Source organism: Pempheris klunzingeri, chromosome 6, assembly GCF_042242105.1.
Source record: "Pempheris klunzingeri isolate RE-2024b chromosome 6, fPemKlu1.hap1, whole genome shotgun sequence".
Classification (NCBI taxonomy): Eukaryota; Metazoa; Chordata; class Actinopteri; order Acropomatiformes; family Pempheridae; genus Pempheris; species Pempheris klunzingeri.
In genome coordinates this window covers 10,794,172-10,821,965 of record NC_092017.1, presented here as the reverse complement: position 1 = coordinate 10,821,965, position 27,794 = coordinate 10,794,172, and the positions used below count along the sequence as shown (strand labels likewise).

Here is a 27,794-nt window from a genome sequence, read left to right as displayed (position 1 = left end):
CCTAAATGTCCTTGGGATTGGAGTGTGCGTGGAGAAGGGAGACCCATATCAGATAACTTATTGGTTCATTTTGCCCATCTCTTTCCAATAATGTGTAACATTACCAGTGTTATTAGATAGGAGATTAATGGTGCTTGGCCCTGCTCCTCCTCTCCAGGATGGGACATAGAGGAGAAAAGATAAAGGAGGGAGAGAGGGGGAGAAAAGAGGGAGGGAGTGAGGCGAACAGAGGAAGAGCGGGAGAATGAGAATGAGTGAATCCTCTTTGACTTAATGTCTGACTTAGCCCTGTAGTTAGAGGGTCATTTCGTGGAGCTGACTGACAGACAGCAGGGTCCTGAACTTCTCTATCTCTTCCCCCTTTTTACCCCCCTGCCCCATCTCCCATCACTCCTTCGCCTCCATTTCTCCTCCCTCCCTCTCTATCTCTCCATCTTCCTGAGTACTACTGTTGAGCAGCCTTTGATCCTCCTCCTTCACATCAATCAATGCAGACAGCAGAGAGAAGAGGAAGAGAGAGTAGAAGGATGACTCGTCTTCCAGTGCTTCAGGTGCTGTCTCTGCCATGTCAGGCAGAGGTCTGATGCTCTGTTTATTTATGCACTTATTTATGTATTTATTAGGCAGAGCTGCTCCCCTTCTGTGCTCCCGTTTTCCCCTCCTCTCCCTCTGAGGCTCAAATAGGCAGCAGGCAGGGGGCCGTCAAGTTATTTGATTTTACCAGTCGTAATGCCGTAAACACTGCTGATGTTAACAACCAAACTGAATAGGAATGCCTCCTTATCTCTACTGTATTTTTTTAAATCTGGATTTTCTATCTCTCTCTGTATTTCAGCTCTCTTTACATTTTCCCACTTTATCCCCTTCTTCTTTCCTTCCATCCTCCCTCCTTCCCCTGCTCCCCTCTCTGCTCCTTCTCTCTGTTGTATGGAGTAATAACTTGCTCATTATTGGATGTAAGAAATATCTACTAAGAGATTATGCCAGATATAAAAAGCTCACAGGTGATGGAAGTCAGAACCTCTTTGCATCCCTAATGAGGCCTGGGGATTGCAAAGCACGCTCCGCAGAGACTGAGCATCCTCCACTAGCCCTGCACTGAGGCCTAACTCAGCTTAGCGGGAGACAACTTTGCCCAGCTCAGCGCAGCTCAGCTCAACCCAGCTTGGCTCAGTTCAGCACTGCTTGGCCTTGGTCTGTGTAATTAATGTATTTACTGCAGGCTCATCTGCTGTTGGTCTGTCAGTCATTAGGGCTTGGGAGTTTTGTTGCGCCGCTGCGTTGCTGTTTGCCCCCTGCACCTCTGGCCTCCCCTCATCTGCTCTCCTGCTTAGTTCTGGAGAATGAACTACTTAGCTCTCTGGAGCTCTGTCAACTGAAGGCAGTACATATCTCCTCTCATTTTTAGTCCAGCACCGTGACTGCCAAGAACTGAGAAAAGACTGCCAATTATATCCAAACACATCTCTTTCTGTTCCAGGCTTTGGGTTCAAGATGTGGGTTATTATTGTTTCAGGTTTATTAGGCTGCTTGCTTTATTTACTAGTCTCTTGTTGGTCTCCAGTCAATATTCACTAAAGTTGTATGGCCAAATTCATTTGATCATGGATTTAATAGGCTCTTTGTTTGTATGTTTGTTCTGCCATCTACAGTTGTGGTCAAAAGTTTACATACACTTGTAAAGAACATAATGTCATGGCTCTCTTGAGTTTCCAGTTATTTCTACAACTCTGATTTTTCTCTGATAGAGTGATTGGAACAGATACTTCTTTGTCACAAAAAACATTCATGAAGTTTGCTTCTTTTATGACTTTATTATGGGTTAACAGAAAAAGTGACCAAATCTGCTGGGTCAAAAATATACATACAGCAACATGAATTAGCAATTTAGGTGACTTAGAAAGTTGTGTCAATGAAATGAGCTTCATAGCATGGCCTCTTAACTTCTTGTGAGTGATTATGAGTAACTACAGCTGGTGACTTCTCTGAGGCCATTTAAATAGGGCTCATTGGATACAAACGCCCACAAACGCTACAATGGGAAAGTCAAAGGAGCTCAGCACGGATCTGAAAAAGCGAATCATTGACTTGAACAAGTCAGGAAAGTCACTTGGAGCCATTTCAAAGCAGCTGCAGGTCCCAAGAGCAACAGTGCAAACAATTGTTTGTAAGTATAAAGTGCATGGCACTGTTTTGTCACTGCCACGATCAGGAAGAAAATGCAAGCTATCACCTGCTGCTGAGAGAAAATTGGTCAGGAAGGTGAAGAGTCAACCGAGAACCACCAAAAAGCAGATCTGCCAAGAATTAGAAGCTGCTGGAACACAGGTGTCAGTGTCCACAGTCAAGCGTGTTTTGCATCGCCATGGACTGAGAGGCTGCCGTGCAAGAAGGAAGCCCTTGGTCCAAAAGCGGCACCTTAAGGCTCGACTGAAGTTTGCTGCTGATCACATGGGCAAAGATAAGACCTTCTGGAGGAAAGTTCTGTGGTCAGACGAAACAAAAATCAAGCTGTTTGGCCACAATGCCCAGCAATATGTTTGGAGGAGAAAAGGTGAGGCCTTTAACCCCAAGAACACCATGCCTACCGTCAAGCACGGTGGTGGTAGTATTATGCTGTGGGGCTGTTTTGCTGCCAATGGAACTGGTGCTTTACAGAGAGTAAATGGGATAATGAAGAAGAAGAAGGATTACCTTCAAATTCTTCAAGATAACCTAAAATCATCAGCCCGAAGGTTGGGTCTTGGGCGCAGTTGGGTGTTCCAACAGGACAATGACCCCAGACACACATCAAAAGTGGTAATGGGATGGCTAAATCAGGCCTTCCCAAAGTCCTGACTTAAACCCCATTGAGAACATGTGGACAATGCTGAAGAAACAAGTCCATGTCAGAAAGCCAACAAATTTAACTGAACTGCACCAATTCTGTCAAGAGGAGAGGTCAAAGATTCAACCAGAAGCTTGTGGATGGCTACCAAAAGCGCCTAATTGAAGTGAAAATGGCCAAGGGACATGTAACCAAATATTAGCATTGCTGTATGTATATTTTTGACCCAGCAGATTTGGTCACTTTTTCTGTTAACCCATAATAAAGTCATAAAAGAAGCAAACTTCATGAATGTTTTTTGTGACAAAGAAGTATCTGTTCCAATCACTCTATCAGAGAAAAATCAGAGTTGTAGAAATAACTGGAAACTCAAGAGAGCCATGACATTATGTTCTTTACAAGTGTATGTAAACTTTTGACCACAACTGTATATGTATGCATTTTGATGCTTATTAGAGTATGCATCCAGAAAAAAACACCTCCTTGGGGTCACTTTGTTATATGGCACAGTAAAAATTGTGCTTATAGCACATTTAAAACTTTTTCTGTGTCCTAGATAGAAGTCTTGGCATGTGATACTCAACCAAAGGCTCTTTTGAAATTTAAGAATCAACGGAAAGGAAAAGGAAACAAAGCATAAAGGTACGCATGTATGAAAGAGGGCTATTAAAGCAAAAAGTGAAAGTAATAAATTGCAGCGCATTGGCTGAGAAGTGAGTGACAGTGAGGAGGAGGGAAGGAGGGAGGGGTAGCGGAGTGGGAGCTGGAGAGGAGACAAGGAACATCTTTGCCCACCACAGGAACAGCGAAGGGCAAATGTTTGAATCATTTAAAACTCCAGAGACAGGGATCTGTTACAGTGGCCAATGGCAACAGGGTCTGTCTGTTGGAGCGCATGGCGTGCCTTGGGCTATCACTCCTCCTTTCTATCCCTCCATCTCTCAACCTCTCCATTGCTTACACTTAATTGCCATGGAAAAAGGAGAGAACAGGTAGCAGTAAAGACATTTTGGGGTCCACAAGAGAAAAAATGTAAATAGTAATAAAGGAGAAAAGGTGAGGAGAAGAATCTTGGTGGGGAGAAAAGGAGTAAAGTAGCAAGGTGGACTTGGAGATTACTTTTTGAATGGCTGGCCGGCCGTATGTGCAATATGTTAAAAAGGCACACGTCTACTCACACTCATTCGCTTAACTACACAAAGTGAGAATTGCCTTTTTTTCCGGCAGCCTTTATTTGGTGTTTGTTACCCTCTTTGACCTGTGGGGACTATTAAATGTCACTCCTCTTTAAGTGAAGAAGAAAGACAACTTCACCTAACTTCAGAACACCTTTAAAGGTCAGACATCGCTGTGGTGACAACTACCGCTCTCAACACACATACACACACACATGCACACACACACTCTTACATACTCTGCAGAAAAAACAAACATGCAGGTACAAACTACCTAACATTTAGCTCACACATACCCGACCCTCTCCATCTTTTGCTCTCTCTCTTATAGAGTGTCTCTCTTTTTCTGACTTACTGTAGATTACTTCTATTTTCACCCATGTGAGATTGACTGACGGTTTGCCAATGGGAGTGTTTTTTCCTAAAGGTGTCACATGGGATATCAGGTATTGATTGTGATGTATTTATTTAAGGGGCTTGTTCGGTGGGAGAGAAGGAGCTCTGGTTCAGGAGGCACTCAGAGGACACACCATCACATCCACTCCTGCTCCCAAGCTGATGAGAATTAATGCACTGTCTAATGGTCAATGAGTCTGATGATGATGTCAATCTGACATCCAATGAGTCAATTATGTCAGTATCGGCACCCAATATCGATGTTGCATCGGATTGGTCCCACCTCTAGTATACAGTATGTGTTTCCTATATTTGTGTGAGTCTGTGGGTGTGTGTGTGCGTATGTGTGGTAGAGCATCTACTTCTCAGTCACAGCACAGCAATTTATTAGAATTTGTTTGCCTGGCCCTGAAGTCTTCATTAGGCAGCCATGAAGCACACACAGACGGGGCTGCAAGGTCGCCATCCGGCAGACCAAATGAAGATGCGGCCCTTAATTTAGCAACTCTTTGGGGAACACCACACGCACGTCTCTACACACCAGTACACACATGAACATATAGACACGTGTGCTACGTGCACTCGAAATCAGCCGTCAGTTTCCGAGTATAGATAGACCTGCTGTTAAATAACAATCAAGCACATTAACTACATCAAAATGCACTTAAATCAGTTGCATTGTAGAATGGATAAATGATGAAGAATGAGTTTTCCAGGTGATCTTCTTGCCACTAGATGCTGCACTAGTGGTGAAATGATGGTTCAATTTGATGGAAATGAACCTGATTTCATATTCATCCGTGCTTATAATTATAACTATTCATGCTAAGGATATCATTGCCGGATGTATTTGATCACTTCACTACAAACAGTCCTCCCAGACGGCTTTGTTGTATTTTTCTTTGCCCATTAAGCAGTTCATTAAAGAACGGCCTTGTCTGGGCCTACAGGGTGCGTGTGTGTGCGTGTGTGTATGCGCACAAGCAGGTGCATTAATGTGGGTACAGTATGTGTGTGTGTGGGGGCTACTTGCAAGTGCATGTTTGCGTGTACAAGTGGAAATGTGTCTGTACATTAGCATGCGTGTGTGTTAGTTAGGCTTTGTGTAGATACATGAGGGAGTGTGTGCATGTACTGTATGTTTGCATACTCGCCCCATTATCCACGCTTTGTGGCACTGTGAGTGGGGATGCAGATTTGTTTCTGTCAAGGTTAATAAATGAAGAAATCAAGGTGAGTGTGTCTCAATCCAGACACAAAGACACCGGGAGGGGGGGATCAGACACCCAGCTGGTACCTCTGAAATTTTAATTAGGCCCTCTCTTTATTTCCCCTCCACAGCCAGACATTGTGGTTGAGTATTCAGACAATCAGTGGAACTATTTTCTTTCTCAATATTACCTAAGTCAGTGATGGGATGCTGCGGAGCTGGTGGGTTTGAGTTTAAAGGCACACATGGTTTATTGTGGTGTGTGGTGTCATAATGGAGTATGTGGAGTGTGCAGAGGACACAACTATGTATTGTGTTCAGTTTAATAGAAACATGCACTTTTGTACACAAAAGCACACCTTTATGTACCTGCATGCATCTGTAGAGCAGCAAACAGAAAGCTAAAGGATCATCACATTGGATTTAAACATCAGTGTCAGCTATGAAAAGCAAAGACTTACAAAAGGTGATGCTGACGATTGAAGTTTTTCACACGTTACTTGATAAAATGTTACACACCTCACACACTCCTAGTTTCAATAACATTTTTACACATGGCTTTGCTTATTAACCATTTCATCTGAACTCAACTTTTCACATTCAATTAAATATTTTGAAATAATTTAATGCCACTGATTTAATGTAGAAGAATAGTGATTAGAGTGGTCAGTTTATTGTTTCGTGTGTACTTTCATTGGGACCATTTCTTGGAAATTAAACTTTAATGCAATTAAGTTGTTCTTTGCTTTTGGGTCTCTTGGATGCCCTTCAAACAGAGTCCAATTTAAGGACAACTGCTGTGCCACACTGCAACTCAGTTATTAGCATATAGGTCTAGGTTCATTGGCTCTAGCTAGTGACAATTACACCATGGATTGCAGTATGTGTTTTTTCATATGAAAAACGGCAACAAAACTGCACATTTTTTGATTCAGACAACTTGTTTAGATGCGTGTGTGTGTATGTGTGTGTCCAAACAAATCAAATTTATTAGCCACTGTTCCAGTGTGATGTGATTTTATTGCCTTGGCAGTTGGAAAGGAATTGGAGAGCAGAGTGAATATAACAGAGAGGAAACTATGAGAATGATAATGTAGAGCAGTGTGTGTGTGTGTGTGTGTGTGTGTGTGTGTCCACCACTCTTGGAAGTATTTCCACTAGCTGCAGAATGCTACTTTATGCGTTGGCTCATTACTATGAGAAAAATTTTACATCCTCCCAATAGTAACCCTGAAAACGCTTTTAGGCCTTATCAATGGCTTCACACACACACACACACACTTTTGAAAGCTGTCTTTGAAACATCTTCTATGCGATTATCATCTCGCTTTGAACAGATCTTGGGACAGACTGTGGGGCACGTTATGATCTCTCACTTAAAAAGGAAAGGGAGTTGAAGAAACAAGTTTAATAAAAGGTATTTCATACTCACAACAGAGATGCAAGACTCTCCTCTGTATCTTTGCCACACTTCATATGTATAGCAGATGGAACTATTTCAGCACATGAATTATTTACTCAACTTTAATCCAAAACAGTTCAGTCCAAGACAACCAATTTAGATCGCCCCACATATTTCAGCTTTCAAGAGTAGACATAAATAAAAGAAGATGAAGGATAACTTAAAGATTTTGATAATGAAATCAATGCATCATCAAAGGCATCTCTTTCATGAATTAGTTATGACAAATAAACATGACTCGTGCAATGCAAAGTCTAAAGTCAAAGTGTTGCAGCAATATATATAAGAGCTCACTTTAACGTGTCTGGGATTGTCAATTAGAGAGCTAATGAGTGAGTTGGCAAGAGAGTAGAGGGTAGTGAGAGAGCTAGTAAGATATTTATTTATTTATGTTTTTTGTTGGGGGGTCAGTGGTTGGTGAGATACAGTTAAAGGAAGCTAACAGAGCAATAGCACCAGGCCTGTCTGTCGTTGCCAGTTGGAAAAAAAAAGGTAAAAGTTATGTCCCATTCAAAACATACTGCATTGCATCATATTCTAGAGACACCACCGTTGGTAGAATAATTGGTATGTCTCACTATGTGGAAATAGATTTCTCTCTGTATTATTTCTGAGTATCAGTGCAAAGGAGTGAGCCTGGAATAATCCTTTGTGCTCTCATTCTGAGGGACTGACACCAAAACCTGCAGATACCCATTGATGTTTTTGAAAGCTGGAAACTTTTCTCCCATTAAACATCATCGTCACTGCACTGAAGAAAGTCTCAGCATGATGTTACGTTGTCAACATTTGGCCAATTATCCTTAAGAGTACAAAAAAAAAAAATCACCACCACACAATGAAATGGAGGAGAACGGTCTGTTGAATTTCAAAGAACACTTGTGATGTCTTGAGGGAAACCTGATCAAAACCTTAACCTGATCAAACTCATTTACAGGAGCTTCCTAACGTCGACCTTATGTTTTAGCTGTCTTTACCTAACCCTAACCTTACTGCTAACCTTGTTTACTTGGTTAACCTTTTGATGTGAGGTACCAATTGCTTGTGGTACTATCACATAATCCAATTTGTGTTAGAGGAGCAGAGTGCCTTAGGAGCAGTAGATACACTGCCAGTAGCTATTTATAACATTGTTAATTTTGTTTGGGTGGATTATGCTTTTAACGTAAAAAAAAAAAAAAAAAGATTTAAGATTTACCTGCCAAGTGTTTCCAGCTGCTCTCTGTATATTAATCTCATTAGGAGAGTTCTATAGGAAGTGGGCAAGGCACACTCCATTATTTATGGAAGTGTAATTATCTATGGTGTCACAAGTAGGCAGGAATTTACAGGACCCCGGTTCTGCATCAGCACAATGGCTACCTAGGTAATGAAGCGAACACACCTCCAGGCCCTACAATAGACTATCTGATCTGCTCCACTGTTTTCACTGTTGCTTTTTGCTACACTATTCTACACCACCGCAGTCTATCTCAGGAAAGGCATCGCAGGACAATCACGGGTATTCAGTTATAACAATGATAATGTGTATAATATACATTCAATATAGCAAAAAAGTAAAAGATAAAAAATGCACGAGTAATATTTGGTAATTGTTTAATTATTTAGCAAAAATGCTTTTAATTCATGGTTTTCAGTGAGGATGTGTTGCATTACTCTGTCTAACGTATTGTAAATAGAATATGTCTGGATTTTGGACGAAGTCGCCTTAGGCTCTGGTAGATTGTGATGTACATGACATTTCAAAGAAAAGAATAAATAGTGTGTTATTACAAATTAATCAATACTTAATAATCTATAATAAATAATTGTATACGTTTTAGCCCTGCTGTCTGCGCTGACAGCAGACAAGACAATTAGCAAGTGAAATATCTGTTCATATTTTGTCCAAGTGTTACCACCCCACAAAATGCCTTCAAGTTCTTGTCCCATATCAGCTAATTAGGCATTCAGTCTGAGTTCACACAGGAAAACGTCTCCTCAGACCGGTTCAGCACAGCCTATCATCAAATAGTTTGTGCGTGTACTTTTTTCTTCATTTCACAAAATGGTTGTCACTATCACTGTTGGATATACAAATGTGTAGGCGTGTTGGCTTGAAATGTGTGCTCTTTCAGCATCTCGGAATTTATTAACATCGAGAAAGGCAAACAGGTATTTTTAGTGTATGTGTAGATCACTGTGATCTGGTAGAATACACAGAGGCAGGGAAAGAAAGAGACAAACAAAGATTGAGAGCGAGAAAAAAAGGTTACGCAGAGCGAGAGGAAGGCAGAAGCAGAGACAGGAGTCAGCCGGGCTGGCTGGCTTTCTCTCTTAGGCCCAGCATTTCACTGTGTACAGACTTAGCAGCAGCTTCCACAGCAGCTGCTGCAGCAACGATGGGGTCATTTACATATAAATGAAAGTTGCCGATCACACGCTGCTGACCCCATTTATTTCAGCGGACAGACAGACAGGCAGGCAAGGCAAGCGCCAGCGAGTTGCCGAATTACTCCAAATTACCGCATTTCCATCTCCACATCAGGCCTGTCAGGCCTGCAACCATCGTCCCAGCAGTTTTTTCACTTCCCCTCCTCCTCCACGCACCCACCACCAGGTCTGGAGTGACTCTAATTGGCAGTGGTGAATTTAAAGGACCTGTCAGTGGCTGAGGCTGTCACCACCCAGGACAGCACAGCAAAGAAACAACATAGCCAGCTTATCACAGCGCAGCACAGCATTGCACAGCATAGCACAGAAACAACACAGTCAGGTTAGAATAGCACAGCAACAATACAGTCAGGTTAGAATAGCACAGCAACAATACAGTCAGGTTAGAATAGCACACAAACAGCACAGTCAATTTTGCACATCACGGTGTGGGAATATTACAGCTCAGCACAGCAGTGTAAGCAGCAACCCAGCTCATGATCAGGCAGAAATGTATGTTGGACGCAACATCCAGTGCCGCACTTTTTATCTTTCATCCCCTCTCTTTTAAGTTTTGTCCCTTTCTTCTTTTAATTTCCTTCATTTTCTATTCAACTCTTATTTAAATCCCATTCCGGTCTTCCTTTCATCCCCCCATGTTTTCCCTCTCTTCCCCCATCATGCTCCCTTCCCAGCTACAGCCTCACGCCACTGGTTTATGTGAGCATCTGGATTTGAATCTGGAGCCATATGCCCTACTAGCATCTTCATCTCACTCTTCCCATAGACATGCAACCACTCATATGTTCTCACACACACACACACACACACACATAAGCATGCTACAGCCCTAAGTACCACAGTACTTTAGGTCTCTACTTTAGGTTTTACAAGACAGATTAATGCTACAGGCCTGCATGATCTTAATGTGACAGCTGTGTCCTTTTCTGGGCTACAACACACACACACACACACACACACACACACACATATACACTCACACACTGGGTATCTTCAGTATTACTTTCCTCTATTCTAAAAAAGAGAGCAACGATCCTTCGTGGAGAAAGGCGACAGAGCTAGTGCTCGTGGCGGCTTTATTTAGCTGGTAAAGCAACCTCTCTTCCCACTTATTTGTCTCTTTCCTGTCTCATTCTTGGCTAGCCAAGCACGCACCCTTATTAGTTCATTAAAAGGAGTCTGCCGCTGCTGCCTCACTTTGGTATAAGCAAGCGAAAGAGGAAAAGAAAAGGGGAGAGAGTCAAAACACCACTCTCTAATTACTCAAGATTGATGCATCCAGTGAACATCCTGGTAATCAGTGTTGTTTTTATTTGTTTAATGGTAGGACAGGGATCACAGGCAGGCTGACCCTCTGTGATCATTAACAGAATTAATGCAGGCAGCAGCACATGCAACTTCTCTCTGCTTGCCTGGTCTCTACGCAACTGTCAAAGTGTTTGTTTGTGAATGCATATGTCTGAGTGTGTGTGTGTGTGTGTGTGTGTGCACGTTGGTTTACACTTGAATTTTGATTACATCATTGAGGACGATAATCAACCAACTGTCCATACACATCTGGATTCACTTAGGAGAATGGGTGTTACTCTGTGTGTGATCACTTCAGTGTCAAGCTCATTTTTGCCAAGAATATTGGATTGACTTCCTTGTAATTCACATTGTGCTTTGTGAAATCATAATATATGACCATAAATAAGTGATTTGATAGTTGTTCTGCCTATTTTTGTGATCGTCAGTGGTAGGATTTCTCTACTGTGATTTCTTATTTGTTAACAATACTCAGAGCCTAATATTGATACATTTGCATCAAGCTAATATCAGCCAGTTTACTGGCCAAGTCAATTCATTGGTTTCTTCAAGTGCATGTGCTGAGATTCCTTTACTGACTATTTTTCATTGCCCTGAATGGGAGTGACAGTGCTCACATTCCTCTCTGTTGTACAGGGATACTGTAAGGGACATATGGGGTGCAGTCATGGAAAAATGGAGGGCAGAGTGTCATGGAGGCAACCACTTGAAAAGATGTTACTCTAATTTCATGGTAATTAATTAACGTACAGTAGCTGTTTGCTTGGGATCCCCAATCTGCCCCCGGGGGCTGACATGCTATGTAACTGGCAAATGTCATGACTCCTACTGACAGGAAGAAGGAGGGTGGGCTAAGATGGGTCACTGGGTAATTAAAGTTTGTAGAGAAAATGGACTGAGTGTTAACTGTTGATACAGTTTGTGCACTTCCACATTACATTGGCCAGAGTTGGCTATTGTACTGTGCATGTCAGAAATGCCTGTAACACTATGGGCCAGAACCCAAAATGGATCCCATCACGACAGCAGGTGTGTTATCAAGCCCCAGCCACAAGTTTCTGAAACTTGTGCCTCAAGCTGCAAAACTTTAGTGTGGGTGTTGAAGAGGAAGTGCATTAAAAGAAGAGCAGCAGAAAAGACTCTAAAGTCCTGTAGTGTATATGCGGGGTATGTGTGACACACATTAGAACACTGAGAGAGTAAAAGTAGGAGTAAAATATGCAAAGGTCTAAATCCTCTCTTCATCTTCATCAGGAGCTCTTAAGACTCTCTGAGACATGTTTCCTCTGGTGACCAAGATTTACCCTGCACTCATTGCTCACTCATACATCTGTGTGTGCATGTGTGTGTGTGTGTGTGTGTGTGTGTGTGTATAGGTGTTTATAGTGGTTTAACAGCCTCTGCAGCCTGTCTGCAAGTGGAACATATGAAATGATTTGTGCTATGAATCATGGGTTTCACTGCTCCACACTGTGGCGGGATGTCTGGGATGTTAATGAAGGCCTAAAATTGCCACTGTATCTTTGAACTGAGAGGGAGAAGAAGGGAACTTAAAAAATGCAAAAGGAGAGAAGGCAAGAGCCTTAATTTAGTATAAGAGGGATGCATGACTATGAAGAGGAGTGTTAGGAGGCTAAAGAAAGTCGCACTGACTTCCTTGCCTTTCATGAAGAATCATATAATGAATCTGTACAGTGGAACTCAAATGTGCCTAATAAACACACCATACTTTGGAACAACGTTCAACAATTTTCCTGTCCTTGTCTTCTTTTTAGTTTTTTTTTTCCGCATGTGTCCCGCACACACTTGCACACACGCACGTACACACTCGGCAGAGGGATGTGAAACATGAAGACCTTGAAGGCGTTTTAAACCGTGGCTGTCCTACTGTCCTACCTCAGGCTAACCTCCAGCAGCCCCGGCGATGTAGTGTCAGCAATGACATTGGGATTCTATTAGCAGGTTGTGCGAGGCGCTGGCCCCCTGCCCTGTGGTGAGACCTACCATTGATCTGTCATGGGAGATGGCTGCTCCCTGCTCCTCGCTCCCACAGGGCTCAATTTGAACCTATCCAAAAACCAGGACCGAACACCTCTGCTTGAAATCTACCTGGGGAGCAGAGAGAGAGGAGAGCTGAGAGCTCAAGGTCAGGCGTGACACTGGTGTGCAGATAAAGACAACTGGGTATGGTCGACACCGACTATAATGGCCAGTGAAAAGTGAGGTTATTTGTTATCGATTCCCAATGAGGGAAATCACCGGGTCTATATAGTGCTGTTTATGGCTGGGCAAGGCTTTGTGTGTGTGTGTGTGTGCCAGACAGTCGATGTGAGGCCGAGAGAATCCTCTGAAGGACAGAGAAAAGAAAATGAAAGTCTCTGTCTCGCTCCTTGGCTCTCTCTCTCTCCTATTTTGAATGAGTGCATAGTGATCTGTTTTCCCAGCCAGACTCATTTGTATTTTTACTGAATTACCCCGGATGCGCAACCTGAACCCACTTAAGCATGTCACTTAGCGTTTGTTGAAGTTAGCTGAGACAGGGCCCTCATCAGGTTTCAATGAGGGAGGCTGTGGCTAAGTGGCCACTTGTCATGTTTATTTATTTCATTTTTTCCCAATTCCCACATGATGCCTATGTTGGCTGTCCAAGTTGTTTAGAAAGAAATGCAAGACCGGAGGGAGAGACGAGGTCTTATGATGGATATATAAGTGCTATGTATCATCTATTGTCTATTGTATTTCAAAAACTTGACTTTAACTTTTCTAAATTGAGATTGCTGTTATTTTTAGGTTGTTAGTATAGAGCACGTTCTCTTTAAGTGTAAAGAGAGGTTAAATACGCCGTCTTTCGTTGTAGAGGTATTTGAATAATTTTGAATAAAATGTGTTTACATATAGTCATGGAGTCTTTTAATCCTTTTTGACTTGCACAGTATGAAGCAACGCTAAGGAACACAGGGGTATATGTGAATTAACAGTATGAAAGTACAAACAGAACAGAATATTGAAATTGCCCCCACGGGCGATTCTCGGCTGTTCTGTGGTAGCGAGACACTTCCTGGTGCTGCTCCATTTTATATGTATGAAAATCTCTCACGGATCCATGATATACATTATAGATGAGGGCTCCCGTTCTGCACTCCAGTCACTGGAGCAGAATTTTCCATGATACGCACCCCCACCACCAGCACCACCCACACCCACACCCCCACCCCCACCCCCACCCCCACCCCTACTGCTGCCCACTCCTCTTCTCTCTTCCTCTCATCCCTCACTCCATTCACTTCTCCTTCCATATGCCCTCCCATTGGAGCGTTGTTTCATCCCTACCAGCTCCCTTTCATCGCTCTCCAGCCCTTTGGTCTCTTATCATTTCATCCTTCCATAAGTCAAGCCTTACATCTTTACTTCCACCCTTCCGCCCTTCCGTCTTTCACTTATTCCGCCCCTCCCCCATAGCACAGAGTGAACGAGCGAGCGAGGAACATGTGACCAGTGGATCCTGCTGGGCCTCCCCCTGCAGTGCCACCATACGTTGATTTGTCTCCTCCGGTTCCATATTGATTTTGTTTTAAACAAGGGAAAAATACAAGAAGAATGAGGTGCCGGAGGTGACATGAAATAAAAAAAAAAAAAAGAGGTAAGGCGGACTGGGAGTGAAGGGGGAGGAAAAGGAAAAAGAAGAAAAGTCCTTCTGTGTATCAAATCTACGAGTTGGATCCTGGATGGGTTCAGGGTATTATCAGGAGGTTACTGTACAGAGGGTGAACTCAAAAAGAAGGGAGACGAGGGGCAGAGATAAGGCCGAGATGAAGAGAGAGAGAGAGAGAAAGAGAGAGTGTGTGTGAGATCCCTCATTTAAAAATCTCTTTTTTATTCCCACCCTTTGCTTTGTGCATGCTAAATGGGTTCTGGGGTTGGCTGTGTGGCAAATGCATCTCATTCTACGTCATGGTACAGTTCCTGCCTTAAAATGATTCTCTGCTTAGTTCAATTTAAGTTGTGTGCAGAATAATCGATCCCCCCATTAATTCTACTTAGCTGAGCTTCACAGTACAAGCCTGGGCTTGACTGGTCCACCAAGGCCAGCGCTGCTGAATGGCTGACCTTTACACAGCTCGGACTGCCATTGATTTTCAGCAGGACTTATTTCATGAACTGGGGTTTGGGACAGGGCACCTAGATGAAGATGAACTATGAGGCAAAATCAGTTTCTTTGGCCGTTTCATTTTCTCTGCACTCGTCTTCCTTTTTTCTCTGTCCTCTTTACTTTGGAATCAGTACTGTACACCATATTGGCTCAGCTTTGCGGGTGGCATAGTCTGAGAGCAAATAAAGTGTCCCCTGTGTGACCCCCCCCTTTGAGCTAAGAGCCCCCCCATGTCCTGTCTGTGAAGTGGTGGTGTGTGCGTGCATGAACTTTATGTTCATGCTTTGGTGACTTATGTATCCCTGTTTCTGTCTGTGCTTGAGTGTATGTAGGTTACATTGTTAAGTGCTTGCGGATGGCTCTTTCTTTGACATGGCCCCTTGGTATTTGCAGTTTTGAAATAATGCAAAGCAGAGAGTGTGAACAGGCCATTAGAGCTCCCAGGACTGTCTTCAGAGCCAAAGAATTGAGGAAAACACTCGTGACCTCATGAAGCGAAAGACACAACATCACCTCACGACTGCCGGGGTGAGGAGGATGGAAAAGAAAGAGAGAATGCATCTCGAGTCCCAAATGTAATTTCAGTTGGATTTAAAGTCCTATACTGCACAATGCTAAACCTTTAAGTCCCAACTGTTGGATGAATGTGCTCAGATGGACATCATTTAAATGAATTAATTAATAAATAATAAAAGCTAAGACAAGAACAGGCAGAAGTGTGGGAGGCTTCTGAGTGTGATTCAGCTCGAGTTCAAACAGAGTGCACAGAGTGTCTCCCTGTCTCCCTCCCTGACTCTGTCTTTCTCTTCTTTGCCTGCATTAGCTCTACATCAGTAACTGTTGACTGAAAAAAAAAACATATTTAAATTTAATACCTGCTCATCAATACATGCATGCATACAAATGTCCCTGGATGGTGGGATGGTAAGGCACGAGGGGCAAGTAAGGTGATAGGCTGTCAAGAATGCTGCTGTAAAAATGGTGGAGGATGTGGTTTAAGGATAGTGGTGGGGATGAGGGGGGTGGACAGGTGTGTGGCATTTTGATTGCACCTCAAGTTTGGGCGCCATAACTGGATGATATGGTCTTTCTCTCACTAGAGGTCTTCACTGGTCCACCTGGTTCTAATGAACTGACACCCAACCGAAGACCCAATCTAATATCGTTGTGGATCTTGATGAATCCATCCATACTCAGCATCAGCTATGATCACTTGGTGCATCATAATCACAGCGAAAAATATTTAATTTGTAATCTATGTAATCTATATTTTTGGGGGGTCAGACATTTAGGTCTGACTGAATACATTTTTGCTGGTTTCCTACAGGTCTGTTTTTAGGTCCAACATTTGGCACCTGTAAGGACCTCTGTCTCTCACTGTAGAAGATTTTTGTGGGAGCTCACTTCCATTACACCTCAACAGAAATCTTCAGGGGTATAAAATTTTGGACCCCATCTGAAAAAGACCAGTGGAAATCCTACCTGAATCTGAAAAGCATATATTAAGGCAGGGGTCGGCAACTAAGTTTGGCCTAGGGCCAAATTTTTTCTGACCAACTCAATGGTGGGCCAAAATGACATCTTCGACAGGCAAACCTGTCTTTCCTACTAGAAAAACTTTTTTTTTTCTCATCTATACTATTTTATCTTGTACAACAACGTAATTTAATAAAGTTATTTATTTTAAATTAATTAATTTGCTACAGGCTGTTATTACTGTTACTGCTTTGGCTCCACACTGCTGCGTTATGAAACAGACAGTAACCTGGCGATAATAAGGCTGCTGTCTTTAATCACTTAATCACTCACACACACTGCCTTTAAGACTTAACGGTTAAATAATTACAATTTTAAGTAATAAACACTTCTCTGAGCCTAACTGACGTATTAATCATTTTAAGGACATAATTATTTGGCTATCCATTAGTAAAGCAGCCTATTCTCGCGTGACATCCTGATGCTGTTATTGTTTTTATGCTGAGATAATGTTGTGTGAGACATTAGCTAGAGATCGCTAGCTAGCAAGAAAAAGTGTCACTGTCAAAAGCAATGAAAAGAAAAGTTGATAGTGAAGGTAGGACGTACAAAGAAGAGTGGAAAGAAAACTATGCATTCATCCTACCTGATTTTATAAATTCCAAGCCAGTCTGTCTCATCTGCAATGAGGTTGTTGCAGTTTGCAAGGAATATAATATCCGAAGGCACCACGAAACGAAGCATGGAAACTTCAAAGAAGCTTATCCACTCCAGACAGAGGCGCGGAAGCAGAAACTTAGCGCACTAACAGCTGGATATGCGCACAGCAGCAAGATCCTGGTTCGAGGACTCACAGCGCAGCAAAAAGTGACAAGTGCGTCCCTTAAAGCAGCATGGGTTCTCACCCGGCACAACAAACCATTCACTGATGCAGAAGTTTTTAAAGAAGTGATGGTGGCTGGTTTGGAGGAGCTGGCTACTGATAAATCAATGGATGGCGTGATTGCCTCGGTGAAACAGGTGCCTCTCTCTGCGAGGTCAGCTTCCCGGCGCATAGACGCACTGTCGGATGCTGTGCATGGAGTCATTATCAGTGGTCTGAGTCAGGCCAATTACTTTTATATTACTTTATATATGTTTTTAAACATTTTTTTAAAATCAATTTCACCTGGCGGGCCAGGTATTATTGGTGGCGGGCCAGTTTTGGCCCGCGGGCCGCTAGTTGCCAACCACTGTATTAAGGGATTAAGGGATCCAAGGACAGTCAGAACTGGTCTGAAATAGACTAAACAATTTCCTACCAATCAGTGCAGTGCACTTTACAGTCCACACGCTCTATCTTGCCTCAAAAAATTTACTTTTCTTCTGTAATCAATATGACGCACCATGTGATCAGAGTTAATAGTGAGTCTGTTTTAATATGCTTGGATAGTTGACACATTGACATAGACTGGAACTATACCCGAACCCAGTTAGACTGAATATGATTTGGACTGGACTCATTAAAGACCTCTAGCCCTCAGTCAGTTAGAGGATTTTCAGAGCGTGCGTGCATTTATGCGTAACATGTATCCTGAATATCTGAAATATATACAGGACAGGATTCCTATTATTCTACAAGACACTAATTCCTCCCCTATTCTCCCAAACCATAGATCACTCTGCAGTGTAAATGGATCATGGGTCATCTAAATGTCCACGTCTTCAGAAATCCCTACCTCTGCCTTTTACAGAACATGACACAACTTCTTTTATTTCCTCTGTGCTCCTAACTTTGAGCAAATTTAGACATAAACACACACATAAGCACTGCCCCAAACCACATCCACTCACCCACTCCAAACCATACCAATGAAATAAGCCACCCAAGGCCATGGGAGGCAGTGTGGAGTGGGAGTTGGCAGAGACACTTCCAATGTGTTTCCGCTCCAGTGCTTCTTGTTCTCACTTCGTCAGAGTGTGTTTGCTGCAGATTGGGAGAAATGGCGAGAGGTCGGGCTGGTGTACCGGTTGTCTGGCCCTCAGGTTCTGTGTAGTTCAAGGTTGAACCAGGCACAGTGAGAGGGGTTTTTGTGTTTATTTAGCAAACAGTTTTATGGTGTTGCATCGTCAGACTTGAGAGGAGGAGGCAGAGGAGACGAGAGACAGGACTAGAAGACAGGCCTGTTCCTTTTGTTTGATACTGAATACGCTTATAGACAAGCAGGGATTTTCTCTAAGTGTCAGGATGAAACATAAGCAGGCTTTACAGCCAAGGGCTGTAGTGGTGGGAGAGTGATGGAACCAGCAGAAGTCGCAGGTGACAGAATGCTGTGTTCATGTGTGTGTTTGTGAGTGTGTGTGTGTGTGTGTACGAGATGTGGGGTATTGATATGCTGGGAATGAAGCTCAGAGCAGATGGACAGAGCAGGCTGGCCCTGTGTCGATCCTGTGAGCTCTGGCTCCTTCTTCCAATCCTCCCTTTGATGGACACACACACACACACACACACACACACACACACACACACACACAAACCAGGCAATGGTGCAGAGTCCAGATTTCACCAATTTGACAATGGTCCTATAGGATAACAAACTGTCGATCATGCGATCATTAATAAGCAGTATGTCATACTGATCTGCAGCTATGGCAGATGTGGCTGGTTAATGGGACTGAATGGAGAAGCTCTCTAGTGGTATATCAGAATAGACAGCAGGATTTGGGGAAGAGGGTGTGACTGAAAGCATATGTACAGTGAAAGGGAGAAAAAGAGCTAAGTGATTGGCTGAGGGAGGTAATGTTTCACTGTCATTTCTGACAGTTTTTTTTTCTCTTCCTGTCTCAATTTTTGTCTGTCCCTCTGTTTCTGGCACCCCACAGACATCTCTCCAATTCAAAGCTAACATGCTTGGCTACATCCCTCTCCCTTCTTCTTTCCATCTATCTCTATACCCCTCTGGCTTCTTCTGGTCCTCTCTCCTCCTAGGAGGGGTGGCATAGGGAGTGAAGGGCTAGAAAAGTGCAAGTGCTGGTGAATTGCTAATAGGCAATCATAGTGCTCAGGACCAGGATGCCTACTGGAGGTCTAGGGACCATTAAAGAAACGTCAACTCGGCATAGGTATGCCAAGAATTATGAGTCAGTGGGCAGGCAACACTTCTTGGCTCCTATTGGTCAGGGCAGCAGGCCGTAATCTGTCACAATCCTGGAGTTGCTGTGACAGCAGCAGGAGCATTCTGGGCTCAACACCGAGGGTAAAGGAAACATGCAGCTAAGGGTGTGTGTGCGTTTGTTTGTGTGTCTCCATGTATAAGCCTGTATGAGTGTGGTTGAATGCATGTAGGGCCGTGAAACAAATGGAAATTTTACAGAAACTGACATTATGTATCTCTCATGACTTAATTTAATTCGTGTCAGTATGTTCAGAAAATTGATTCTGTAGGCAAGTTGTCAATTGTATCTTACTCCCTTAATGCACCCGAAAGTACAACGATGAATCACACCTAATCCTAAATACAACAACTAATCACGTTGCTTGTGTCATTTCTGTGGGTTTAATCCAAACTCAGATTAAGACAGTGACTCAAATGTTGGACAAACTACAGCTGGGACGAACTGGTACTGGAGAGAGATGCCATATGCTTTGTGTGGGAACGCTTTGGCTCAATGTAATATATATGATCACCAAGCCCTAAGTTTACATGCGATGGAGTGCCTGCATGTGCACACGCTGTGCAAGATGTCGTACATCATTACCGTAGCCGTAACTTGCTGACGGTCTGGCAGTACATAATCTTCAAAGCAAATATCAAGGCAGTAGCCAGATAGGGGACGTGGCATCGGTGCATAAGGGCACCTTAAAGCATTAAAGCCTCACACAACTCCAGATCTGTAATTCTGTCACGGAACATATCCTCTGCCATTTCACTACTTCCTGCTCACTCCAGACCCTCGCTGTGGTGCATGCTGGGATTGGCGTGATGTTGCCCTTCTGAAGCCACTGGGTTGGGCCTGTCGTCATGATCTTATCTTTCTAAGGACAGTTCCTCAAAATGAACTGAAGAGCGTAAACCACATCAAACAGCGAGCAGAATAAGAAAGAGAGAGAGTGTGTCTGTGTGTGTGGGAGAGATGTGAGCCCACCAAAAGCTTAAGCCTCCAGTGTGCTGTGCAGATAAGATTCATTAGATAGGTCGGTAAATGCAAGAGAGAGGCAAAGCGAGGCAGACACAGAGAGAGAGAGATTGAGCTTGCTGCTGCTCCAGCATTTGTTGACACAGATTTACAATGAGTCTCCCACTGCTTCACGCATTACAGTAACACGCCATGTCAATAGCTCTCTGGGCTTGAAAAGCAGCCGTGCCAAAGATGTCTGGGAGTGATGCCCTTCCCCTGATAACCAAAGTGTGGCTCATAAGTCAGGAAGTGGAGGAAAGGAGGGGTAGGAGAGGGAGGAAAAAGGATTTTTTTTGGTCTTTTTGTTTCTCTTTCTTTTATTATTTATTAATACCCACCCACTCTTCACTCTCAATCTCTTCATCGTCTCAATCACCTTTTCATTAGTTTTCCCTTTTCTGTCACTTCTCAATGATCCTTTTCCCTCCCCCCTTCTCCGTCTCTTACCCCTCTCTCCCTCTGTTTCTCTTTATCTCTTGGACACCCCGCTACAGGCTCAGTAGGACAGGATTTAGGCATTAGCTCAATCCCCCTATCTACTCCCCCTCATGATTGCACACTGTTTCTGTCACCCACATACCCTAGTCCACTGCACAAGTCTTGTAGGACTCAGAGTTTCTTATACAAGTATTGGTGGAGAGCTTATACTCCTCAAGACAGGAAGACATAATCAAGTAGAGGGACAAGCATGGCGTGAGAGTGAGGCGCGGTGTCTGTGTGAAGGGCTGTGACAGTGATAAGCAAACTCAGAGGTGGAGGGTGAGGTTTTTATGTGGTATTTTGACTTAATCAGACTCTGCACAGAAGTAATAAAGAGTTTGATGAGAACCAACAGCAGCTCATGCCATGTAGCTCTGTCTGCTGAGTCATGGGGCGCCACAAATGAGGTGGTTTTGATGTGTGACATTCACCTTCATGAAATCTCGATGAGAGCTGAGTTCTGCTGTCTGTGTAACGAGGGCTGTAGCAGTCAGACAGCTGGCCAACCACTTCAGCTAGTAAAGCTATGATAATAGAGAGGGTTGGAAAGCCTTTTGGAAAGCATTCGGTAGATGAACTTCAGGCTGTTTCTGCGAGGCAGTTAGTGGTTTGGGGGAAGAGATAAACAGGAACTTGGATGGCATCAGACAACAGAAGGTCTAATGCCCTTAATCAGAGATGTAGTGGTGGTGCTAGTAGTAATGGTACTACAGATTGCACATGTTTGTGAGTTAGCTGTGCCTCATCACTAATTTGTGTACTACAAGAAGCGTTCAGTGTAACAGATGGATATCAACAGTTTAGTTCCAAAAGGAGCTATTTAGCCTTTGAAAAAAGTAACATTTGGTTTTACAAAAATAACAAAAACAAATTGCACTTTATCAACAAGAGCGTGCATTTTTGTCTTCGCATGATAAAACTCACTTTTACAGAATGCGAGTTTGTATTTTTTTCCTATTTAAAATGGATATAGCATCATGGAGCAGAACTTCATAAAATGTGATACGGACAAGCTGAGGTCCGCAGGTGTCTGTCAGTCCATGTCAGCGCCTCAAGCTCTAAATCCTGTTGGTTCTGATAGGAATCCCAAAGCTTATAGTGGCTGCCATCTCCCCACCACTGACTGATGCCTCTTATCAGGACCACCACACTGCTGCCGCCAGCACATTTTCACATATGGGTAAATTAGACCTCACTCCCACAAACATTTGCTCACGTGAATTGAAGCACACATGAACAGGCTCACATAGACTCGCTATATTCACGCAGGGCAGCTACAGGATGAGTCCATCAACAGACGTACTTCAGTCACAAGCAGATGGCCACTTACACTTCTAAAAACATGTCATGTGTAAGTCAGCGTGCCTATTTAATCAGACCTTGAATTTCAGAAAGCTTACATGTGAACACTTGAGATCTGTGGGAGGTAGTAATTTTCCATGTACACATGAAACATACAGCAGGAAATGTTATTTTTGTTTAAAGCTATTTCTTACTGCCTCTCTGTGGTAAACAAGGATAAAGGTTGTTTTTTTTTCAGTTTAGAAATGTCACCCAAGTGACTTCCAGTTTGTAACAAAATAACAAAGGTAATAAAGTATGAAGAACTCCACTTAAACAATCTCTCTCCATATATACAGCACACATTATGTATGTGAGGATGTGTGAGAGAACAGGTGGAGACACAAAACTGCATTCTCCACCTTCATCTAGCCTGAACACCCCACAGATAACATGCCATGTAAAGAGGTTTATGGTGAAGGACCACAGGTAAATTGTAATGACCTGTTTATTACAAAAAACTCGTAACATTGTGAAAGTGGTCTATTAGCTGGGTAACAATGTGTTGAAAAGACACCACAGTGCATCACATTTCCATGTAAAAAGGTCTTTTCATATCCACTTAATTCACAGTATTAAGAAATAGTTAATTACCGAGCTTGAGCAAGCCTTTAAAATTCGATCTTTGTTTGTAATTTGTGATTTTTTTTTTATTGTTAATGGACAATTATTGTGATTGCAATGAAGCACGTCATAACTATAAATCATTACACCGTGGCTCTCTCTCTGCTCTAGTCCCTCTGTCTCCCTCCTACTGTATACAGTACAGATTTATTAGCTGGAACTGGGGCCCCCGGACAGCCACCACTCAGCACTCCCTCAGATCAATAATTGGAAATATTAATTATATCAGCAGAGACGGCCCAGTCAGAAGGGGACTGTTTATGCTCCTGTTACTGAGCAGTACAGCAACATGAGCTTTGATGGCCCACTAATACATATTAATGATCCCAGGGCAAACATTACTCTATATTAAACCGGAATGAAGGCCAGCAGACATCACACATATTGTATGTCTATTAGAGTTATTTTATTGCAAGCACTGTAAGTAAGTGCTGTTCCATAACTGTTGTAAAAAGACTTTTACTGCTGAGAGATGAGCTTCTGCAAAACGAGGACAAGATTTACTGCAGTTTTATTTCTATTTGCTGCATCCTCCTGTACGGGAGGTTCCTCCTTTTGGATAACGTCAAAGTTAAAGGCAAGCAAAGTTTGGGGCTTGGAATTGCACCAAGTCTTTGAAAGTCTTTCCAAAGCAGTATTATTGTCTTGCTACTGGCCCTCTGTGGGATTTCAGCAGTGTGGAGTCTGGGACTCTGTACTTCTCAATCCCGCTAAACTCTACTAGTCATGAACTCATTACTGTCGTAGAGAGTGCCAACAGTAGACTCTAAATCCTCCACACTACTAACAGGCCAAGTCCTGACTACAGTTCCTTGACTTGCTCTGTGTAATTTGATATCAGACGGTGGAATGTCTTTTGTGGCCGGAGCCCAGGGCCTTCGGTCCTTTTTGTGGCTAATAATAGTTTTGGTAGAGGGACGTTTGCTCCCCAGCCAGGCCAAACTTTACTAGGGTACTGAAGTATGATAAAGTCAGAGAAAGCATAGATCTCTGTATTGTTCATATGCTGGTCTAAGGCATTTTGGCCAACAATTTGTAGTTTTATTTACAGAATAGCAGACCATCAGTCTTGAAGACTGGCTAACAGGAAACAGACAAACAAACAGGCACTGTGTGTATATTGCAGGCCTATTGCACACTACATTATGAACTGTCAGCCTGCGGGATTCCGCCTTACCCTCCATATAAAACTGCAGCATACTACTGCTAGGAGCTTTAATTCAACTGACTGGAGGCTTAACTGGACAAATGGGCCGGCTAAATAAAAGCATATGGAACTATAGATTTGTCAAAGCCCTCAGAGCAGCACAGCTTGTGGAGCGAGAAGGGCTTGAAAACAAAAAACGTATTTTCTACTAGAGAAGAAGGATGAAACATAGTAACTCATTTGAAGGTTGTGAAGCCACTGTGTTGTGAGTCATCAGAGACTTTTCTTTATTCAGATGAGTCAAAAACATTCAGCTCCCATTCACTTCAACCTGGTTATGGCCTTTACAAAAGAACCAATGGCTTAATGTTCCCACCACATTAGGACTGTGGCAATAACTGTATTTCCGAAATACTGCATTCATGTAACATCTAACTTGAGATTGAGCTCATTGACATTTGCATATGGTGTGCGATATGTAATAGGAACACAATTTAATCATTGTTTAGCTTTCATCATTGACTGTCTTCCATGGTATATTCAGGGCCCTCTGGAGAAACAGAACTTTTCTTAGCCATACAAACAGCATAGGAGTAGCATGCATAGGAATATGGTTGAGAACATGTAGTGACAAAGGAAAGGGCTGTCTGAAGGTAAAGTACAATGGTGAAAATATTCCTAATATGGCATAAAGTTAAACTGATATTGATTTTTTTTTAGTTGGGCCTTTTTAAGGTGCCTAAAGTACATTTTGCTGCAACCCTGCCTGTAGCAGTAATGTTACATTGCTTTGCTTCGGTGCCGATGATCCTGCCTGTTTCTCCAAACTGGGGGCAGTCCGTTGAACATATGGGGAGTTTCCTTTATGTGTGTCCAATAATTAACAGCTCTGTTCACAGTTTTGTTCACAGTTCATCCTATGTTGTTTGTACATGTTTTTTAATAGCATAAATGGACTGTAAAGCCCGATAAAAATAGACTTGTTTTTACCATCACAGCCCTACACCATATTTTTCTGTTTCTTCAACACATTATTTACACAATTTTAGAGCTTCTCACCAACACATACATGCACCATACGTCAGCGCACTCTTGGCAAATGAGTCTCTTGACTGCATGACCACACACTAGGTTATTGTAATTGGTTTATATTCCCTTCTATTTCTGTTTCCCCTTTTAAAAAAAATAAATAAAAAATTGCAGGTCTCTTGTGTCCGCAAGCTTTGTTTTCATAAAACAGGTAAGGGATAATGCACAGTGAGCAGCTTGTTATACATTAGCCCGCTTATTACATGGCTTCATACTAAAGAAATCAATAATTTGGCATAAAATATTGATTTTTAAAATCTTTTTTTATTGATTTAAAAATGATTTTATTGCCTCTGCTATCAGAGCTGCGTCCATAGCAATGGTCTGCTATACAGACATAACATACCATAAAATGTTGTGAAAAGCCGTGTAATAAACACATTCAACAACATACATTGTGACAGTGATGTGTATAATATGTGATTTGCAGGGCTGATACGAGCACAAACAGTATCTATCTGAAAGTGTTTTTCAGGGGACTACAGCTATGTTTTCCTCACTGGTCATCAATCGCATCAATACTACTAAACAAGTTCAGAGAGAGCAAATATTTGTACGAGTAAAATTGTTTGTGCCTCCTCGATTATATCGCATATGAATTGAGAACATCCGTAGCAGTCTTCTTTCGAAATATGAATTTTTCATTATTTTAACAAGAGGAATGTCATGTCTGGTTTGTTGCTTTGCTGAATAAGTAAAGGTGCTTAAGTCAAATTCATGTCCTCAGGTAGATAAACATGGCAAGGAAACAGAATATCAGGGCGGCCGAATGGGGGCTGTCTATGGGGAGGCAGGTGGTCCATTTGTAAATCTACAGTGCTTGCACGGTGCAATTGTGCTCCTCTTTTTCAGTAAGCGTTTGAAAGTGAGAGGCAGGAGGGTGGAGTCGGAGCAGTAGAAACGCCACTCAGCAGCGAGGCAATCTTATCTAAGAGTTGCAGGCGGCTTTCTTTTCTCTTTGTGCCCACTGTATCTATCACCCTTCTCTCCATCTCCTGTTGTCTTTTCCCACAATCTCTCCCCTCCTCTTCTCCTGCTTCTCTTTGTCGCTCCTCCTCCCTCACCTAACCACTCCCTCAGCTCAATGAATGGAGAATTGAAAAACATTACAATCACAGCAGCGGTGGCTGTTTCACTCTGTTCATTGTGGGTGTGTCGAGAAGCTGCTAGCTCCAGCCCACCAAAGACAGAGTGAAAACATACTCCACGGTATCAGGAGTTAATGAATGGTCTCCTTGGCAACAGCAGCCCTTGATGAATTCTACTTGAAGTCACCATGTCTGTGCACATGCATATAGTACAAGTGTGTTTCGCGATGTGCACTTTATTTCTGCTGGCATTACACAATTTTCTTCATATGTGTTCAAGGGGAATGGGACAAACTGAGAGTCATCGGTAGTGACTGTTCAGGACCATGATGCATTGCTCTTGGGCAAATAAGTAGACCATTAAGCTGGCATGTTGGAGGCTGAACAGTAACTAGCTTCAGAGAGAGCTGCCTCCCACACACAGGCACCCTGTAGCGATGGCTGAGATCATAGCATGTTTAGAGAAGCCACATCCGCGATTTGGCCTCCACCATTGTGCATTTGAGAAAAAATCAACTGGCAGGATGGAAGCATCTTTTGTCCGTTTGACATGTCAAAGGCAAATTCAAAGAGTTCCTGGGCTGTTGTGAAGGAGCAGAGGGTTGTAAAGTTATCTGTGAATTTGTCTTGCGGATGTTTTTTTCCCCCCATTCGGAGATGTTGCTGTCTCAGAGGTTGCTTTGAACATGTGTGCGATAGTGTCGCAGTTGATTCTGTAATCTATCCGTACATGCTGTGGAGCAGTGCGCCCTGTGGCTTGGCATTAGCATACTGTAGGGTTACTTTGCTTGTGTTGTACAGGAAAAAAAGAAGGCACTTGTAGAGGGAGGGAGGGAGGGAGAAGGATGGGGAGCGAGCCAAGAAACAAGGAGCAAAAACCTCAACCTTCACAAGCATAACATCCTCCCTGTTTTCCTACAAAGACTTAGCCAGTGCTAGTTATTATTTACGATGGGTAAATTTATGGAATAATTTCAGTGAGGGAAGGTTACTCAGTTCCTCAAGGTGAAAATGGATACACTTAGCACTTAATGAATCGGGCCTGGGCCTCTCCCCCATATATCAGCATGTTATTAAGACATTTTAAAATCCCATTATGGTGTTTCTCCTTGAACATGTCATGCTTTTATTGGACTGCCCTGTCTTTAAATCTGACCTTTTCAGCCCTGCTCTGGAATTGAGAAACAGAAAAAAAAAAAAGAAACATGACAGTGCAATGGACGGAAATATACATATGTAGGTATAAAAATATCAGGATAGTGCTAGATGGTTTTCAGAGATCTGTCTGGGATGTCCGGTAATGGCAGTTTGTAGCAATAAAGAGATGCTTAAATAGCAACTACAAATGGTTTACTGTAAATGGCTGAGTGTGGTAAGGGGTAGCTTTTATGTTCCAGTAATCTTGTTATAAAATTGTGCCACTTTTGGCC

At 42.8% G+C, this 27,794-nt stretch overlaps 1 protein-coding gene across 3 annotated transcripts in view; it reads left to right on the top strand.

Annotated features, from left to right (window-relative positions):
- The window catches only part of celf5a (cugbp, Elav-like family member 5a), a 178,608-nt gene that overhangs the window by 71,254 nt on the left and 79,560 nt on the right, over positions 1 to 27,794 (top strand). The gene's annotated exons all lie outside the window — the stretch shown is intronic.